This window comes from Pleurodeles waltl, chromosome 2_2, assembly GCF_031143425.1.
Source record: "Pleurodeles waltl isolate 20211129_DDA chromosome 2_2, aPleWal1.hap1.20221129, whole genome shotgun sequence".
Taxonomy (NCBI): Eukaryota; Metazoa; Chordata; class Amphibia; order Caudata; family Salamandridae; genus Pleurodeles; species Pleurodeles waltl.
Window position 1 is genome coordinate 687,263,047 of NC_090439.1, and position 18,627 is coordinate 687,281,673.

Here is an 18,627-nt window from a genome sequence, read left to right on the forward strand (position 1 = left end):
TGTTTATGAATTAATGTGTGACAATGCCGCAGAGAAACTGTAATAGTAATTTTGCTTAAACGTGCACCTGAAATGTGACCACGGGGAGTGGCCGTCAATATATACGTAGACTAATAATGATGATTAAAATGTTATGTAGCAATACATTGAATAAGTTTATGCTAATTAGCAATAATTGTGTTATTGAATTTATGCTGAAATCCTTATAGGCCTTAAGTTAGCATGAGCCGAGGTTTAGCTGCTTGACTCTCATATTAAATGTATTTTTCCTATCTTGCAGTGTGCTGACTCACAAAGGACACGACCTTTACTTTTTCTTCAAAACTAGAAGAGGAATGTAACCATGCTAGATCCGTTCCCATGCATTTTTCATTGCTTGTAGAATAATGTTAAAACAAAATGAAACAGTGTAGATTAATATAATGTACAAGGTCATTCAAACTGGTGAAGACAATGGAGCTACTGACCAAGGATGTGCAAAGAATTACAAAAAGAGGAAATCATACCGGACGTGCCACCTCTGAAGACATAGAATAAGGGAACCAATCAAAAACTTGTAAAATAATATGGGGTAAAGAGTTAGGTGACCTAATGTGTTTCCTGATTAGATTCAAGATAGTGGGGTATAACCAATGTCCAATAGAATTTTGGGGGAATGTACAAAGGAAAAGGGATAAAAACCTGTGACACAGGGAGCCATTTAGGTGGGTTAGGGAATGCTATTGATTTATCCAGAAACTTTGTCACTTTGGTGACTTGTTGGTTTACTTAAAACCACCCTCGCCCTTAGATTTGTCCATTTTACACTTTACCTCCTTATGAGGGAAGTGCCTTTTGCCCCGTAGCTGAGTCCTGACTGATGGCGATTTGACTGATGTCCTGAAGACGAAGACTGGACCTGTGCGCTGACCTAAACTTTGGAGGGGTAATTATGACAATGCAATTGTGACTTGTCTGTTTGCTTTTCCTTTCTAGGTACCAACTGCTTACTTTTGACAGAGACCATAGTTAGATGTTTTCCAAATTGGTGTTCTAAATTGTTTTGCATGAAGCCCAACATGCCAATGCTAATTAGTGGTTAGGACAGGTGTTCACTAAACTGACGCAAATAGACAGACGACCAAATCTATGCTTTGTTGAACTGACGCGTTATTGACACTCTGCTAAACTGATCCATGTTCACGCCGTGTTATGTTCTGATGTTTGTGATTCTCGCTTTAATGGAATCTTACCAAAGTTGCCATATCGTGATTATGCTATTATGTTTCTTGGTTTTGAGATTAACGCATCTGCTCTTAGATTGTAATTAATAGGGAATAAAACTTATAAAATTCTACTAAAATGGTGTGGTTATTCATGGCTGCAAGGTCATGGTAGAGTTTTTAATTGATTAATGACTTTGAAATGTATTGTTATGATAAATGTTGATGACATTATTGACGTATTGATTGACATATTGATTAGCTATCTCGTCCTAAGGTGTCTCTCAACTGGGTCAAAAGATTAATTGGCCTAAAAAAGAGTCCTGATGTGTAATAAATTATCATAAAGGGACGCGTTAACGAGGGTATTGTGAATATGCCAAACGGAGCCTCATCAGTACTCTTCTTTCACACAGCTTTGTGTTCTCCATTTTACTTCATAGCAGTTCCCACAAAGTTAACTAATAACACAGTGACACAGGATTGGAAAGATCAGAAACAAAAAAGCATTATCCAAGCAACAGGTTTGGTGTTTGTACAGTGCATGCAAACAAGAACCACATGGCCCATTATTACCTCAGAAAAAACCACCGCCACCATGAAGTCCATCCACTAAGGGCCCCGGTGCTTAATAGAGCTGGTGATTTCAGGTGTGGCGCACTGGCACATATTTCTGAGGGCTGGCACTTATTTTTCTGCAGCAGTCATTTACTGAGAGCAAAAGACACATATGGGAAAGACAGAGGGAGGAAGAGAATAACGACAAAGCGTCACAAAGGGAGTAAGTAGAAAGAGTGAGCTGAAGGGGCAGGGAGTGACTGTAAATGGATTAAAGAGGCCCGGGATAGCTTTAGGATTATGCTGCCTCAGTATTCTGTGCTCGCACATTTAATTGCAGGAATCACATTTTTTTCTGAGAGCTTTGGGCACTCGCATGTTTTTATTTACAAATTAAGCACTGAAGGGCCTCCTTCAGACCCCTGTCTCCCACTCCAGAGGACTACCATCAGCGCCATGCTCACAACCATTCTGAAGGCCTCTGCTTCTTCTGTGATCTTTCAAGATGCTTGTAAACACAACTGTCCTCCCATTACTGTAGAAACCCTCTGTGGCCCCTACAATGCTTGCCAACTACAGACCGATTTTCCTTCTACAATTTCCAGCTAAGGTCTTAGAGAAAATCATTGATAGACACCTCACAGAATACCTCAACGACCACCAACTACTTAACACCACTCAGTCTGATTTCAGACCCAATCACAGCATTCAAACTGCTTTCATTGCTGCCATGGGTGACACCCACTGGAGTATGGCAGAGAAGCGACAGCGGTTCTCATCCTCCTGCACCTCTGCAGCTTATGACAGTCTCCCACTTCATCCTCATCCAACAGCTACACAACATCACAAACCAAGGACAAGCACTGTGATGGATCTGCTACTCCCTAACTGGAAGAACCCAGTCAGTCAGCTTGGCACTGTACACCTCAGAAACCTGTGACCTCATATGAGGAGTTTCAAAAAGATCCTCCATGAGCCAGAGCCTCTTCAACGCATACAGAAATAATTCCTCTAGATAGCATTATCCGCAGTCACTGTATCAATGTCCTCTCCTGCATCGATGATATGCAACTCATTCGCTCCCTCACAGTCATGACACCCAGTATGCGGCTCATGTTCAGTGCTTGCATGGCTGAAATCACCCACTGAAGACCAACTGTCAAAAGCTGAACATCAACAAGACCAAACTCATGATATCTGGGAAGAGCACATCACTGTTGGACGACACTCAGAGTCCAACAGAGCTAGAACTGAAGCTCATCTCTATCGCCCAGCCTAATATCTTAGGATCATCACAGCAAACTCGATATGATGGCCCAAGTCAATCCTGTGCCACCTCATGCTTCCGTACTCTGAAGATGTTGAGGAAGATTTTCAGATGGCTCCTAATGATCACCTGGAAAATTGTCATGCATGCCCTGATCACAAGCAAACTGGACTACAACACCTTCTATGTCTGGATCAACAAAAAACTCACCAGCAGGCTGCAAACCATTCAGAACTCGGCAGCCAGAATCACTCTCAAACTCCCATGCTGCACTCAAATCACACCACGCCTGAAGGAGCTCCACTGGCTCCCCATCCACAAACTATCACAATTCAAACTCCTCTCTCATACTTTCAGGGCAATACATAACACAGGCCCAGCATACCTCAACAATCACATCTGTTTTCACAAACCTTCCAGACACCTCCGCTCATCCGGACTCCTACTTGCAAAAATTCCATGCATACGGAAAAAACTGATTGGACGGTCAAGTTTCTACATTGTTCCTAAAGCATGGTACTACCTGCTTCTACACATAAGAGCCTCCTCCTCACTCAACGTAAGAAGCTGAAAACCTGGCTTTTGAGTAGTCCCACTAGACTTGCTGTGCCTAGACTCTCACTTGCTCAGCCCCAGAATACCTTCCAGAGGGATTTGATTTACAAAGAAAGACTCAGGAGCTGAGGGGGGACTTCCCAAACTCCCTACGCTGTTTCTTTGTTTTCACTGAAATGACATCAGCGGGCTGGACACCATCGTCATTTCAATAAAATCTAAAAAGAAATTAGCCAATTGTCTGATTTCACTTTCTCTGCCTTGGTGCTCAGGGGGCTATCCAAACCCCTTTCAGCAGTGAGGCAAGCAGGAAAGGTATCATTGCACAGCAGAGTTTCTCCCCTTTCCAATAGTTTCTTTCCCAAGTGGATCCCTACTTGGGGATCGCCCAAGGAGTGGCAAACCCCAAGCAGGGGTCCACCTACTAGACATCAGGGAGGTGGGGCAGACCCGTGGGTCAAGGGCTTTCGTTCCCCCATTAATTTTTGGGGAACTCAATCTTTCTGCCCTCCCCCCCCACCCTCGGGAAGCAGTTGGGGCATAAGCCCCTCATCTTCCCCTCTTTCAGAAAGCACATCAGGCACTACTTTTGTTCTAAATGTATATGGGTGGGGGCTTCCCAAAATGGGCATGCCAATGCCCTCATCCCAACATAGTAAGTGTGCACAGTCTTTCTGTCTCTCCCTTTCCCCCACCTGGAGCAGATGGTTGTAATCACCTCTGATCTGTCCCCGGGGGGAGGCTGAAAGCCCACTAGATAGCCAGGATTATTGGGTTTTTTTTTTATATAAAAGAGAGGTGGGGGCTGCCCACAATGGGCATAGCCATGACCCCACTCAAAAAAAATGGGGCTCAAGTCTTCCAAGCCACAAAAGTGAGGCAGTGGTTTTATTAGCACAGGCGGGGCAACACGGGCTGGTCGGAATTTTGTAGATTCCTGCAGATTACGCAAGTTTTCATCACAGAAATATATGGAAAATGTGTGATTCAGGAAAAGTTTGAGGTTTGCAGGGAATTGTGGATAAAAAAACCTAATGGGATCCACACAAGTCACACCATTCCGGATGCCCTAGGTGTCTAGTTTTCAAACTGTACAGGTTGGCTAGATCTCTCTCGGTGCCGGCTGAGGTAGGTTCCTAAATCTAGAGATAACCACACATCAGAAAAAGAGGGTCAATTTTCAGAGGAAAAATGTGATGTGTCCACATTGTGCTTTGGGCCGCTTCCCGTCACAGGAACATACAAACCCACACAAGTGAGGTACCATTTTTTATCGGAGACTTGGTGGGGATGCCGGGTGGAAGGAAATTTGTGGCTTCACCCAGATTCCTGAACTTTTCATTACAGAGATGTGAGAAAATTTGTTTTTTAGTCAAAGTTTGAGGATTGCAAGGGTTTCTGGGTGAAAAAAAAAAAAAAAAAAAACTCATGAGAGCCACGCAAGTCAGCCCACCATCGGTACCCCTCAGTGTCTAGTTTTTAAAAAATGTATAGGTTGGCTAGGTTTCCCTAGGTGCCAGCTGAGCGAGAGTCAAAAATCTAGAGCTACCCACATTGGAAAAAGTTTGCTACATTTTGCCTGTTTTCGAAGTCCCCTCTAGGGGAATCCACAAACCCTGGGAACCTCTAGAATCCCCAGGATACTTAAAAATAGCATGTAAATGTGACGTGGATGGCTTGTGTGTACAAAAACTTATGGAGGTCTAAGCACAAACGACCCCAAATAGCCAAAAAAGGGCTCAGCACTGGGGAAGGCTTAGCAGCCAAAGGGTTAAAACCGATCACAGGCATGGTGGTCTGTTGACCCCAGCAGTCTACCATTCCGGTCATTACATCAAATCAGAATAAATCTCAATTTGTGACATACCTCAATAATATTCATGAGGTGGTTTGAAGTGGGTCCCACTCCAAATGGGAATTTTGAGAACCACCCTACTAGTACTTGCCACCAGTACATCAGGCCCTTGGCACAGAATTTTGTAAATGGAAATATCTCAAGTTCTTCCGCAATGATTAGATACCTTACTGCCATAGTCTTTGACTCAGTTGTGTCTGAAATGCTCTTTGTGCTAAAAGAACAAATGCTGTTTTGAGTTCCAGAAATTGTAAGTGTATTGAAGTTTTCTTGAATGGCCACTGCTCCTTCACTATTGAATCCACCCATCAACACTGATGCACTGTTGGAATAATCACAACCATTAATGGGCAAGTTCTCTCTGAGTGTAAGCACATGAGCACCACCATAGTCTTTTCTTTACCAAATTTGTTGCAAATCCTCAGTCTCTAGAACTCCATGACCATTGATTGTCAGGCCATTCTTTTAATGTCTCAAGTGCAGATGCATGTGGTATGACTTGCAGCAAGATACTGTTCCAGAATTTTAGAACTGCCCTCGATGTCCGATTGTCATCTTAGGATGGACATTTGTCTTTTGGAAAGTTAAAATTCTTTACATTGTCAGAACTTTCTCCATACATTTCTGTTGCTAAAATTTTGTTTCAGTTGGATACAGATAGGATATAGTTTAATTATGCTCACAGAAAACTCAGATGGTAAAATAGTCACGTAGCTCTGTTTATGTCATTCTGACATTGGAGAAAATAATTTCCCTTCAGCAGTTAGTAACCTAGGTGTGGGTATGTATGAATGCGTATGAAACTCTTACCTACTCTGGCATTTACTACACATTGAAATGCAACTTCATCCATTATGAAAGCAATAGAAATTTGTAGTATTTCCCGTTTACCACAAATCACAGGTATTTCATAATGTGGCAATATGCCCTCCCACTGCTGATGTCCATTTCTACACCTTTTTTCCCCACAACATCTAGCTGTTTCCTTTCCTTATTGAGGAGTGGGAGTGGCCAAAGGAGAGTTTACTTGCTTTTTGCACAATATCAATAACTGTGTCTGGACTGCATGGGCATGGATACATACTGTAGAGGGGCTAACAGTAGTGTTACTGAGTATTTAGTGGCCATCATAATAGTGTGCCTTATTCAGGAGCAAATCTTGAGGTAGCAAAAGTGGAAAATGTTTATTTAGTTGTACTGGGCTATTTGTTTTGAACTAGAAACACAAACTGTTCCTCCTTTTACAGCAGAACTGCATCGCGTGTCACTGCTTTTTCAATTAGTCTTTTTATATTGCTAAAGTTCTGGTGTTGAAAGTTTAACTAGATAGGAATTTACACTATGGTGGAAATCATTTAGATAACCGTTGATACTTTTTAATGTTTCCCCCTCATTATGGTTGTTAGCTCAAAGAATGACGTCTGACGAGAGGGCCAACTTCATTCCACCATTCATTTTCCTTCTCTGGTGTGCTCTACATTAATCTGATTACAGTGGGCTGCCGCATGAAATACCTCTTTGCCTCATCTTAATATTACTTTCATGTACAGGTTCTGTAATTATAGTTTCCTCACACGTATAAGGATATTGATGGAGAAGCCTGTCATGTAGCAGGGGTGTCGGAGCATTGGTAGGTAAGGGCTTGTGGCATGCAACAGGTGGCACTGGGGTTGGAGTCATCAACATCACCAAACCTGCATTATCAGGCTCACCCTTGGGGATGGGCCCAATGAAATGGGAGCAGTCCTGAGGATAATCCAACGTGGTTTGAAGGAAGATCTCTGCCTGGGAAAAGTATGCACTTATCTTCGGTAACGTCTTATCTGGTAGAGTGTATAACTAGTTGCAGATTCCTTTCCTTTGAATTCTCCCCAGGCATGGAAAGATTTTTGTGAGCAGTACACCTGCGCACTGGTAGGTGGCATTGAGCGGCTCCACATCTGTTGTCCGCACAGGATGATGTTGCAGGACCTATATACGCGCCACCTAGGCGCACTGATATCAGCTTCTTTTCACGACTTTCCATGCCAGAAGAGTCGAGCCATGAAAAACATTGACTACTGCCTCATCAAAACTAAGGCATTGAAAGGGAAGTCCCTGACCCTAGAATTCACTTCGTAGAGTGGGCAGGATGGGTGGGTCGGTAAGGAATCTGTAGCTAGATATAGGCTCTACCAGGTAAGGCGTTACGGAAGGTAAGTAACTTGTCCATCTGATGGAGACTTCTAGCAGCAGATTCCTTACCTTTGAATTGATATCCAATCAACACCATCTCCGGAGGTGGGTCTGCACATCAAGTTGAGCCTAGAAAGCCTTGCAGGACTAAATGGGCAAAGTTCCTGCCCCTGCAAACCTGACTGTCCAAGGAGTAGTGTTTGATAAACATGTACAGAGATACTCACGTTCTTGCATGACAGATATAACGCAGCTGTTGCAGCTTTAGCTCAGGTAGAATGAGTGTGCAAACCCTCGGGCGGCCTTTTGTTTTGGATAGTGCATAAAAGATCTTAATGCAGAGTAAAACCCATCTGGAGGTGATCTGCTTTTGCACTGCTCAACTTTTCTTCACACCCACATACCCCACAAAGAGTTGGTCATCCATCCAGAACTCTTTTGTACGGTCAATGTAGAACACCAATGCTATTTTTAGGTCCAGACGGTGAAGTCTCTCCTCTTCCTCAGAAGGATGTGGGGTTGCATAAAAAGTAGGCAAGGTAACGGATTGGCCTACATGAAAGGGCGTAACCACTTTAGGCAGAAAAGAGGCCCTAGTTCAAAGCACCACTACGTCAGGATAGATGGAAAGGTAGGGCGTCTTAGATGACAATGTCTGTAGCTCACTCACTCTGCGGGCAGATGTGATCGCCAAAAGGAAGGCAGTTTTCAACGTGAGAAGCCTGGTAAGACAACTGTGGAGAGGCTCAAAAGGAGAGTACATCAGAAAGGTCAAAACCCAATTCGGATCCCAATGGGGCATTGTTGGACCTGGCCCTTTTTACAGGGTCTTTCCCCAAACGTTTTGCCTTCTCCTCATTTTTGTAGGATTTTTGCTGACATTATGACTGGTCATTGTATCACTGCTAACCAGTGCTTTCCCTTGTAAACTTGTTATTATTGGCTTATACCTGATTGTCACATTTAATTTACCTGTAAGTCCCTTGTACAGTGGTATCCCTATACCCAGGGCCTGTAAATTAAATGTTACTAGTGGGCCTGCAGCTCTGCTAGCACCATCCTCAGAAGTAGCCTTTCAAACCTGTCTCAGGCCTGCTAGCGCAGGGCCACATGCGCAGTTTACTTCCACAGGGACCTGGCATCTAAATTAATTTGCCAGGCCTGGAATTCCTCTTTTACCACTGATAGGTCACCCCTATGGTAGGCCCTAGCTAGTCCTATGGGAAGGGTGCTATGTATGTAGAAGGCAGGACATGTGCCTGGTTGTGTGGCCTGTCCTGGTAGTGGCAAGCAGCCTATTTGGTTTCTCACTGCTGTGCATGCTGCCTTCTCATTGGATTGAATTGGGAATGTCCTGCCTTATGTCTAGGGGGTACTGTCTGATTTATGAGGAGTAGAGTAGGCATGTTTGGTATGGTTGTAATGTTAGTGAGAAATGCTGCTTACTGGTATAGGTGGATTTTTTATTACCATTATAGAAATGCCACTTCTAGAAAGTGGGCATTTTCTGTGCTTATAACTCAGGTGTTTTTCAGCAGCTTGACTCCAATCCACATCTCGGGCAGAATGACAGCTGGGCTTTGTGCATACTTTTCAGACAGCCTGTACACAGGGAGGGTGGAGGTGTCAAAAGAGTTCATCTGCCTACTGAATGGTCTTCCTGGGCTGAGAGAGGGAGAGGCGGGGCATACCTGCATTTGTAAAGGTTGTGCCCTGGCCTCACACAAAGGGCTCAATTACGCCCCCCCCCCCCAAAAAAAAATGATGTCTGCAGCCTGTGCTGGAGGAGAGAGGGGACACACCTAGAACCAGTTAGGACTGGTTGGAGCCCCTTCTCCCCCTTTTGTGGAAACTGCACAAAATATGTATAAGTACAGGGGAGTTTTCCCCTTGTTTTAGAGCACTTTTGGGAACTGGGACTGAATCTCTGCCAGAAGGAACACTGAACTCCACCAAATGACTCATCTGGACTGCTCTTCTTTTGTTGGCTACTGTCTAGTAGTTGCTGGGTAGCCTAAAGGACTAATATGGATTGCTTTTCTGCATGTTGCCCTGCTATCAGCCTTCCCCTGACTCCGTACTGCCAGGGTTCTGAGGGGGAATTAGAAGGAACCTCCACCTGACCCTTTGGCTGTGTGAGCTGGCCTATCTGACCCTCTGTGTCTCTCCGGAGCCTTCCAGGGAGCCCAGCATAGCAGGATCGCTGCGCCCAGCTCTCTGGCCCTTTTATGAACAATAGCACATAAAGAGCGCTTTAATGCCTCTTCTCACTGTGGCATGAGGAACGTTTCACTGGCAAACTGTGGTGGGGTACAGGGAGCACCCCTGTGTCACAGTGGTGGTATGCTCCCCCCTCCCTGATGTCAGAGAAGCGGAGAGGAGCCTGCGGCAGCCTCTCATTGAGCGCAACGCTCACCAGGAGGCACCCCCAGGGCACCGTAGCGCAGTGGCATGCTCCCAGGGTGCAAGCAATAACCTGCAGCAGGTGGGTTCAGTGCTGCGGAACCCTCCCAGGAGACAGAGTAGGAGTTGAGCGGTGCGCGGGCTGCAGGCGCCCTGCTGCAACCACCTTGGGCCCCTTTTGAAGGAAGGGAGACTTCAACGGAGGTCCCACGCTTCCCCCCTGGGCCTCTCCTCATTCTGCTTGGCTTGCAGGCAGGGTTGGTGACCTCATTAGAGGCTCCCCGTTACTGTTGGGTTCACCCACCCCAACTCACAAAGGTGGCATATAGCAGGCCGAGGGAGGAGACCCTCGACAGAGGGCCCCGGTTCTGCTCTCATTTAACATGAATCCTCGGTGTGGAGAACGGAGTGCGGGAGCTCCGATATTGGGGCACGGATGTCCCCGTTCTTGCCCGCATCATTTTGGCACCTCATGCAGATGGCAGACCTTACCCACCAGATCTGGTGAGAATACTGTGACATGCTATGTGCATTTCTGCTGTTGCACTAAGTGCCTTCATGAGGTTATTTTTGCAGTTGCGATAATGTCTTATCCTGATAGTATGGTCATTCAGACATATGCCTATTGGGGAATGCTTACGCTTCATGTGCCCTGTTGGTAATAATGACAACCTGACTACAGCTTATGTTGCAGGACAACCAGTAATCTACATGTCAATCTGACCTATGTGTTTTATTATGATTTCTGCTTATTTCTGCAGAGAACTAGTAACCTGTGTATTACTGACATGTTATGTTTGGTCTAATGATGTTTTGTGTAATACAGTTTATTTTTACATAACTTGGTGTTGTGTTTCCTTTGTGGTGTATTTATTGCGTCACGTGTGTTGTGCAAATGCTTTACACATTGCCTCTGGGTTATACCTGAATGCTCGTGCCAAGCTACCGACGGGGTGAGCAGGGGTTATCCTGGTTGTGTAACCCCCTTGCCCTGACTAGAGTGGAGGGTTCTGCCTGGCTTAGGTGCATACCTTAGCCAACCAGAAACTCCATTTCTAACAGGCATATTAAATGGGGATGGGAAAAAAAAGACTTGTAAGACCTTTGAGGAACCTATGTACAATAGGAAAATTTTAAAATGAAGGTTGATGAGGCAAACTCAAGAAATCAGAAATAGCAGACAAATAGCCCTTAAGAGCACCCAGAGCAGAGCCCTTCTGGCAAGGAAAAAGGATGAACGACAGGACCTCAGAGAGAGGGGCAGAAAGGGGGTCAATAGACTTGTCTGTGCACCATGCCACAAATTTCTTCTGACATGCGTATACCATTTTGGTGGAGAGATGCTTGGCTGCCAAGATGACATTGCAGACTTCGGGAGTAAGGTCAAAGGCTGTCAACTGCCGCTGCTCAATCTCCACATGAGAAGGTGGAGAATGGACAGGTTTGGGTGCAGAGCCCTCCCCTGTTGCTGTGACAGAAGATCATCCCGAAAGGGAAGCCTGATTGGAGGATCGATGGACATGTTCAGCACTTCAGGATACCAGACTGTGCACATTCTGGAGCCATAAGTATTACTTGGGCCCTGTCATTCTTTTAAAAATATATATTTTTATTGACATTTTTGAAATTTCAAACATAACAGTAAACCCAAATAGGGTTGGCAATGGCACCCCAATATAACACAGGTCACTTACAGTCCAAAGGGTCTCTGCAGCACCTTGGCAATAAGTCGGTAGCAAAGGCAAGACAGTCTCTCCAGTAATTATCCGCCCTTGGAACCTCCCCATCTATCATGCTCAAGTCCATTAGGAGCACAACTATTCTGCCTCTGTGCACCCTTCCGAGCCCTCGTGATGATATCTCCAAGGTTCCCAAATCTTTAAGAATTTCCTCAGGCATCCTCTGGTCTGGTACGTCAGCTTTTCTGCTGCCATGTACAGAACCATCCCAGACCTCCATTCCCACCAGTGTGGGTGGTTCTGATGCCTCCCAATATAGTGCCACGTACCTCTTGGCCACCACTAGTTTCAGATTGGCGAAGAGAAGTTTTGGTCTCGCAAGATCAATTTCCATGAGTATCCCCAGTGGCACATACTTAGGTTCCTGTGGGGATCTCTGCCTCCAGCATCTGCCCTAGCTCACCCAGTATCTTGGAACAGTACATCTGGATAGCGCCACATTCCCAGAGTGTGTGATAAAATGTCCCTCTGTCGGTCTTGCATCTCAAACAGTTTAGTGACTCTGGTCTCCCATAACTATGGAGTCTGGCTCTATCATAATATACCCTATGTAGTACCTTAAACTGTATTAATCTCAAGTGTATTCCGATTTCTACTTCCTGCAGGTTAATTAGGACTGCATCCCATTCAATGTCTTCTAGGGATCCCAATTCCTGTTCCCATTTCTTTCTCAGGCCTCCCGATGTATTTGGCATATTGTTATTGATCATCCTATATGTCCACAACACCGCTTTGTGATCTAGTTGTCCCAATAATAATCTCTCTTCTAGTGGAGCATATTCGGGGAGCTCAGTCAAGTCCATATTCTCTGCTTGCCATGTATGTGTCAACGGGAGATATTTATAGTTCTGTATCGGTGACATCTGGTACTCTGCTTGCAGACCATCAAATGTCTTTAGTCTCCCTTCTGCTATCAGATCTCCAATTTGGGAGATTCCGATCAGGTCCCAATTTCCAAAATCTTGCAGCTTTCTCATCTCCTTCAGTCAACTCCCTTCCCACAGTGGGGTTTCTCATGTGGGCCTTTGTTCCAGCCCATGCTCTTTCCTGCCCGTTCCCAGGCTGTAATCATTCATTGTGAGGGTCCTAGGAGTCCCCCTATACCCTCCCACCCATATAGATAATGCATCTGGGTGTGGTGTTCAAATTGGCTCCAATGAGTAAGTGAGGTGATGTCTTGGTGCATTGAGCCAATCATTGATGACTATAAGATGCACTGCCCAGTAGTATGCCCTGATGTCTGGGAGAGTGATCCCCCTCTCGTATGCACTAGGTTGTAGAGTTCGGAGGGAAACACTGGGCTGTTTCCTGCCCCACAGCAGCTTACAGATGTCCCACTCTACTTTGGCAAATGTGAGGTCTTGTCAACATCAGGACAGTGCGCGCTCTACGGGTGACAAAAATGCAAAAACCCAGCCTTTATGCAAGAGCATAATTCATGCATTGTGTTTATATGCAGTATGCTAACCTTTTGCATTGCAGACTTTAACCCTGAAAAACACTATTAATGATGTTTGCAATAACTGTTCTTTTGTAAGGTATTGCTGCAGACTGACTGAGTGTGTTAGGGTCTGGTCCCTTTCTCGGACCTTCTAGAAGCTTTCTGCAGCATGACTGGGTGTGGTTTGTGGGCTGGGCCAGACTCTATATAAGGGAGCCAGCCCAGCTCCAAGGGCTCACTATTCAGAGGTGCCGGTGCAGAGCAGCAGCAATTTCCCGAGCTCCTGTTCCGGAAGCCTACCTTGACGTTCCAGGCCTGCCCTGCATTATCTTGGTGATCCTTAAGCAGGGTGGTAAGACGGCGGTCGGGCTGGGCCCGACCCCGTTGTAAATGACTCTTGAATTTTGGACCTACTTGTGAAACTTTCAAAGTACGCGAATCATTGCTCTGATGTATATCTTGGTGTTCAGATCGGCAAAATGTTTGTGCGATCATTTCATGGCATTTGCATATTCTTGTTAGAATCGGCAGTGAGCGCGATTCATTTCCCGCAAGTAAAACTTGGTGTTCAGATCGGCTACAGTTTGCACGATCATTTCATGGCAAGTAAAAACTTTGATGTGTAATGTTTGTTTAAGTACACACATTTATCCTGAGCCTATGGATTTCCTGTGAAGATGATAAATTCAAAATGTGACATTCTTTATGCATATTAAGGCCCTCATTCCAACCCTGGCGGTCGGTGTTAAAGCGGCGGTAAGACCGCCAACAGGCCGGCGGTAAAAAAATGTAATTGCAACTGTGGCGGAAACCGCCAACATAGACAGCCACTTTAACACTCCGACCGCCAAGGCGGTACAAACAAACACAGCGGCGGTCACCGACAACAGACAGGCATAAGACAATGTACCGCCCACAGGATTACAACCTACCAATCTGCCAGCTTTTCCGGGGCGGATTCACCGTGAACAAAAACACGGCGGAAACAGGACTTCAAAGGGAAAACGCTCACCTCTGCACACCCCACAAGGAACCAGGACACCATGGAACCAGAGCTCCACATTTTACCAGCCTTTATCTTCTTGCTCCTCTACCAGGAGCACGAACTCCGGCGGCGAAGACCACGGTGAGTACTGCACCTACGACACAGGGGAGGGGGGAGGGAAAAAACAGTGACACACACATGCAACACCCCCACCCTCACCCACTACAACACACACACTAATACATATTGATACATTACATTAACACCCCCGAAACCCCCTGAAGAATGCAAAGACAAAAGGAAATGAGGTGAACACTTGTGATATATTAAAATTCAGTATTCAAAAATTATACATACACTATTAACAATTATATACACCAATAATATAAGTCCAAGGTATTCCACAATTTCAGTCTGTGGACCACTGGGTCCAAAATGAATGGGTGAGGCCCACACAAGATACCCGAACAAGACGGAGAGAACACTGCAGGGGCATCAGATAGAAATAAAACAGGCACCTCAGGGGGAAGGGAAAGGGGGCGCACCTCAGCCGGTTGCGTGCATGACACCAAATCCACGAGGGGGCCCCATGCCCACTGTTCAATCCTGGTGAGTGCAAAGCCACAGTCTCTCAAGTCTCTACAGTGGGTGGTTTGCCCACTGTTCAATCCTGGGGAGTGCAAAGCCACAGTCTCTCAAGTGGATAACAATCTCCACTGGTTCTGGAGGGGGCCTGGTGCCCATAGTGCTTCATCCTGCCAAGGACTGAGGTAGTGGATGTCTTTCTCCACTGGTTCTCGAGGGGGCCTGGTGCCCAGAGTGCTTCATCCTGCCAAGGAATGAGGTAGTGGATGTCTTTCTCCACTGGTTCTGGAGGGGGCCTGGTACCCAGAGTGCTTCATCCTGCTTGTGGCGGCCTCAGTAGCGTCAGAGCTTTTGGCGCTCATGGGCCTGCGGTGCTTGTTGCAGCGGTATCCCTGACAGTGGTGCTTGTTGCGGCGGTGTCCTTGGCAGCGGTGCTTGTGGCGGCGGTGTCCTTGGCAGCGTGCATGTGGCGGTGGTGTCCTTGGCAGCGGTGCTTGTGGTGATCCTGTCTTGGGCAGCGGTTTAGCTGCTGGCAGTCCTGTCTGGGGCAGCGGGGCTGCTGCTGGCGGTCCTGTCTGGGGCAGCGGGGCTGCTGCTGGCGGTCCTGTCTGGGGCAGCGGGGCTGCTGCTGGCGGTCCTGTCTGGGGCAGCGGGGCTGCTGCTGGCGGTCCTGTCTGGGGCAGCGGGGCTGCTGCTGGCGGTCCTGTCTGGGGCAGCGGGGCTGCTGCTGGCGGTCCTGTCTGGGGCAGCGGGGCTGCTGCTGGCGGTCCTGTCTGCGGCAGCGGGGCTGCTGCTGGCGGTCCTGTCTGCGGCAGCGGGGCTGCTGCTGGCGGTCCTGTCTGGGGCAGCGGGGCTGCTGCTGGCGGTCCTGTCTGGGGCAGCGGGGCTGCTGCTGGCGGTCCTGTCTGGGGCAGCGGGGCTGCTGCTGGCGGTCCTGTCTGGGGCAGCGGGGCTGCTGCTGGCGGTCCTGTCTGGGGCAGCGGGGCTGATGGCAGTCACCTCCTAGGCAGCGGGCTAATGGCGGTCTTCTCCGCTGTGCTGATCTTCCCAGACTTGCCGGTTTTCTTATGCCCCTTCCACACCTTGGAAGGTTTAGCGGCTGACTCCATACTCCCACCCGTACCCCTGGGAGCGGCTTTGGTGGCTGGTGTCTTTCCCCTCTCCCGCCAGGCACTGGCCAACTTTTGAAGCTTGACAGGTTGGGGACTGTCCGTGCTGTGGCTCCTTGCCACACTGGCTGCCCTGCTGCCTGGTGCACTCCATAATCCGGTGACTACAGGCACCACTGGTCTCGCCGATGTTGTGGCTGAGGTTGGGACCTGGAGATTCAGGCCCTAGGAGACTGACGGGGTGGGGAAGGTGAGGGAAATAGGTCAAGGGTGGCCACGAAAAGTTTCTTAGGAACACTGGGACGGGTAGCTGGAGGGGGTTTGGGAGTGGAGAAAGAGGTTGTGGTTGTAGGAGGTGTCCGTTTGCTGACTTTGGGTGAAGGTGCATGCACTGGAGGCTGTTGTGAGGTCGATGGCTGTTGGGTGGGTGTGTGGCTGCGTTTGTGTACCTTGGGAGGTGGCCTCACAGACACACTGGGAGAGGACACAGGGGATGTGTGAATGGTAGTGGGGGTGGTGACTGCACGTGAGCGGGGTGTGGTGGTGGGTGTGCTGGTGATGGACGTAGTGGCTGAAGATGTAGTGCCTGCAGGTGTGAGTGGAGACGAGACTGGGAGGGAGGAGGGAGACGAGGAGGAGGGGAACCCAGTGGAGGCAGTGGATGTTGTTATGTGTGCATGTGTGTGATGCTTGCTTGAGTGCCTGTGGGATGTGTGGTGCTTATGTTTGCCTGAGCTTTCTTTGTGTGTTGAGGTGTGTGCATGCTGGTCTGATGGTGTGCTTGGGATAGGCTGAGGTAAAGAGGTGTGGGTCTGGGTGGAGGAAGTTGGAGGGGGGAGGCTAGACACAGGGACAATGGCTGCCATCAGTGCTGAGGCCAGAGTCTGAAAAGCTCGCTGAAGGGCTGCCTGACCAGAATGAATGCCCTCCAGGAATGCATTGGTTTGTTGCAACTGCCTCTCTACACCCTGGATGGCATTCAAAATGGTAGACTGCCCAACAGTGAGGGACCTGATGAGGTCAATGGCCTCCTCACTGAGGGCATCAGGGGTGACTGGGGCAGGGCCTGAGATGCCTCAGGTGAAGGAGATGCCCACCCTCCTGGGTGAGGGGGCACGGGGCAAAGGCTGAGGGGCTGCTGGGAGGGCGGTGGGGGGGGGGTGGCGGCTGTACCTGTAGATGCGGGGATACAGATGGGCCCGCCACCACAAGGGAGCTCCCATCAGAGGACGAGTCCGTATCACTGGTGTCAGCTCCTGTCCCTGCCGTGGAGCTCCCCTCGCCCTCAGTCCCACTGGTGAAATCAGACTCCATAGTGTCGCCCTCCAGGGCCATGTGGGATGCAGCTCCCTCCTGCTCCGGTGCCAATTCTCCTCTGCCTGATGATGCTAATGCACACAAGTACAGGGAGACCACAAAAAGAGGGGGGGAGAGACAGAAGAAAGGCATGTTGAGTGCATGCATTACCGCTACCGGACACAACAGACACAGAAGCCCCCTGCACTACGCCGCACACTTGGGGTCCACTATTCAATCCCTGGGACATGGCCTATCTGCAAACATGGAGGTCACAGGAGCCTGACTAGGTGTAGTTGGCATTGTACCCGGGTGGGGTGGGGTGCCACAGGGTCTGCCTGAAAAAGGGGACTGAACTAGCAAACTCGCCCTGGCCTAGGGAAACCCACAGCCCACCTCTCCCACCCAGACACCTCCACTGCACGCTGAATCAGCAGAATGAGAGTGTACTCACCCCCTTGTTGCTGCTGTGACGCCCTCAAGCGCCCATCCAACTCCGGATACACCACTGCCAGGATACTGAACATCAGGGCAGTCATGGTGCAACGGGCACCCCTCCCACGTTGGAAGGCCATCCCCAGCTGGGCCTCCGCCATCTTCTTGCTCCAGCGGCGAATGTCCTTCCATCTTTTATGGCAGTGGGTGCTCCGTCTGTGTTAGACCCCCAGGGTCCGGACGTCCTTGGCAATGGCACACCAAATATCTTTCTTCTGGTGGGCGCTGACCGACAGGAATTGTACAGGGGAAAAAGATAAGTTATTACCAACTGCACCGTCACAGTCATTGGCCCGCATCCTTACCCTTGCCATGTGGCACATGCACTCACCGTCGTTTCATGCACGCCTCATTCTCCCCCCCCCACTATCTTTCATACACAACACTCCACACAGGCGTTGCCCATACAGCATGCTCCCAGTGTACTTACCTGTTTGTCTGGAGGACCGTAGAGTAGCGTGTACTGGGGGAGGACCCCATCCACGAGTTTCTCCAACTCCTCCGTGGTGAAGGCAGGGGCCCATTCCCCCAGATGCACGAGCCATTGTCTCTTCCAGACTGAGGTCACAGCAGCACTTGTAGTTTAGGTCCTCTCCTGTCGAAGATCAGGTATCGCGTGATTGAACAGATAGAAAATGGCGGTCACGTCCGCGGCGGTGCGTACCATCACCACCGGCGTACATCGTCATTGGCTCCTGGGACCCATAGGGCCCAATGTTAACCAATGCAGAATTGCGCTGCGGTCTTCGACCGCCTACCGCGACGGTGTACAACACCAGCGCAGCTACCTCACATCCCATTGTCCCACTTTACAGGTCAGGCAGCCGCCATTTCAGGGGCCCACATGGCTTTATTCTTAACTGTGTCACACATACCTAGGCCTTGGCTCAACACTCATACAGGAAAATTTCGGGTTATGAATAGTTTTCTGTGTAAGCTGTGTTTACGTACCTCTGAGTTGG

General features: G+C 48.3%; 1 protein-coding gene across 1 annotated transcript in view; it reads right to left on the reverse strand.

Annotated features, from left to right (window-relative positions):
- The window catches only part of TTPA (alpha tocopherol transfer protein), a 258,988-nt gene that overhangs the window by 12,347 nt on the left and 228,014 nt on the right, over window positions 1-18,627 (reverse strand). The gene's annotated exons all lie outside the window — the stretch shown is intronic.